The sequence below is a fragment of the Ciona intestinalis genome, unplaced genomic scaffold (assembly GCF_000224145.3).
Source record: "Ciona intestinalis unplaced genomic scaffold, KH HT000385.1, whole genome shotgun sequence".
NCBI classification, from domain to species: domain Eukaryota; kingdom Metazoa; phylum Chordata; class Ascidiacea; order Phlebobranchia; family Cionidae; genus Ciona; species Ciona intestinalis.
Window position 1 is genome coordinate 7,378 of NW_004190706.1, and position 3,103 is coordinate 10,480.

Consider the following 3,103-nt stretch of genomic DNA (forward strand, 5'->3'; position numbering starts at 1 on the left):
GCCCCGCCATGCGAGGATAAATAAGTTACATACATGGTAACTTGTAAGCGGGCACGAGGTGTATGAAACAGAACACCCGTGTTATAACAACTGTCGTTGCCCCGCCATGCGAAGATAAATAAGTTACATACATGGTAACTCGTAAGCGGGCATGAGGTGTATGAAACAGAACACCCGTGTTATGACAACTGTCGTTGCCCCGCCATGCGAGGATAAATAAGTTACATACATGGTAACTCGTAAGCGGGCACGAGGTGTATGAAACAGAACACCCGTGTTATAACAACTGTCGTTGCCCCACCATGCGAGGATAAATAAGTTACATACATGGTAACTCGTAAGCGGGCATGAGGTGTATGAAACAGAACAACCGTGTTATAACAACTGTCGTTGGCCCGCCATGCGAAGATAAATAAGTTACATACATGGTAACTCGTAAGCGGGCACGAGGTGTATGAAACATAACACCTGTGTTATAACAACTGTCGTTGCCCCGCCATGCGAAGATAAATAAGTTACATACATGGTAACTCGTAAGCGGGCATGAGGTGTATGAAACAGAACACCCGTGTTATAACGACTGTCATTCCCTGCCCTGCGAGGATAAATAAGTTACATACGTGGTAACTTGTAAGCGGGCATGACGTGTATGTAACAGAACACCCGTGTCATTGTGCATGTAGGTTAGTTTGACCACTCACTATTTGCATTCCCTTAAACCGTTCATCTGGAGGCAATACACTTTTTATTTATATTTGCACACTAACGTAAACAAAGCCAAAAGTTACTGATTACTGTGTTACTAACGGGTTCCCGATGCATGGCAGTTTACTTGACTCGCAAGCGTTATAATCATTAATTACTCATTAATTGGACGATTTTATACACTATGGTTTATGAGACTAAGCTTAGTTAGAATTAATGTATCGAATACAATCGATTAATCAATGTTAAAGTACATTTTATAATTAGCGCCTTTAAACAAACAGAAAAGTAATCGTTAATTACTCGCTAATTAGGCGGTCGTATGCAGTATGGTTTATAAAACTATGCTTAGTTCAAAATATTTTATAGATTGCAATCATTTAATTAAAGTTTAAGGTATATTTTGAATTTAGCGCTTTTGATCAAACAGTAAAGTAATCGGTAATTAATTTTAAATCTAAAAGTGTAGTCTAAAAATTCTAAATATATAATATGATTTGATTTAAACAAAAAACAACAACGGCCAAAAAAACAACAACAACAACAAGAACAACTGTTCGACGAAAAAGGATCTATATGACCACTTAACAAAAAAGGAACCACAAAACATCACTTATGTAACTTTGTGGGTGTTTATTGAGCACGTTAGTGGTCATATAGATGCGATCGAGTATTACACTGTTTATGTTTCGTTTGGTCTGCTTAGAAAATCGTTTACATCATAGTTTGGACGTTAAATTGTCACCGTTAGTTGATGCACTTGCTTTCATACAAACGAATTCAGTCAATGCTAACAGCGGGCAAATCTGCCAAGAACAGTTTACATCGTAAAATGAGGTTGGTACTTACTACTCAGCACTGTAGAGATTGAATATTGAACTACGGATTATTCAATGACCATAATTGGTTGTGTTTATAGCGGTAAGCATTATTTTATTACGAGTTCTTAAACAAAGACACTTTAATGGAACGATATACCAATGTTTACATACTTTTCTTACACTTCGTGCCCGCTTACGGGTTACCGCGTATATAACTTTGTGGGTGATTATATATTTTCCCATTATTCCTGCGTGGTTGACAGTATGGACAGCCCATATGGGAAGATGAAAACAGTAGATCTATGTTAAACGGCTGTAATTGTCCCGTCACAAGTCTTGTCTTAAACTAACCCATCTTTCGTACCTACATGGCTGTTTTTTTAGTTTCAATGTCGTTTTAACAAGGTTTAATCTCGATCTGAATGTACGCTAGCAGTTGGAAAAAGCTATACTAGATGACTGTTTAGTAAAGGACTCCTAAATCAGTAATTTATGAATACAAAAATGACTACAACTGCTGTAAACACTATATCTGGCTTCTACGTAAGATACTTCCTCGTTTGATCCATTTAATAAGTTTTTATACTAACAAAACCACTCCTAACACCAGGAACACAACAGACCTGCAACTGCTCTGGCTTCTGATTGTAAACTCCATTTTGAAAAACAAATTTCCATTCAGGAAACATTGATGAAACAATGCAATATAATGGGCATTGTTCGCGTCAATAGGCCTCTTATTTTCTGAGCAGTTTAGGTGAATTCCTAGGCCGTGTATTGAGTAGGCCATGATACGCGGTGACTCGTAATCGGGCACGAGGTCTATGAAACAGAACACCCGTGTTATAACGACTATCGTTGCCCCGCCATGCGGGGATAAATAAGTTATATACATGGTAACTCGTAAGCGGGCATGAGGTGTATGAAACAGAACACCCGTGTTATAACGACTGTCGTTGCCCCGCCATGAGAGGATTGCCAAGACTGCCAAGAACAGTTTACATCGTGAAATGAGGTTGGTACTTACTACTCAGCACTGTAGAGATTGAATATTGAACTACGGATTATTCAATGACCATTATTGGTTGTGTTTATAGCGGTAAGCATTATTTTATTACGAGTTCTTAAACAAAGACACTTTAATAGGAAGATATACCAATGTTTACAAACTTTCACTTGATAACAGCACTAGCAGGCAAGTGAAATGTTTGACTACCTACATAGGTTAATACCGTTACTTAAAGGGCCTAAACACACCCAAATGTACATCGCTTTAATAGATAGAGTGTGTTTTTCTAATTCAACGACACCTTACTTGTTTTAATCGGTTCTGTATAACCAAAGATATTCCAGCTCAAACACCGTGAAATTCATAAAACTGATTTGAAAGTTGCGTGGCGAAAAAATTGAGAAGTGTACTACCCACGTGACACATCACGTCACAAAATTGTTGACGCGTGGCCGCTCTCATTCAGAAAGGCAAGAGGCAGTGTTTTCAGCGAAAAACGAGAGAACAAAAAAAAACGTAGATTTCGCTTTTACGAATGAATCAGTCACGAAACTAGTACGTTCCTACG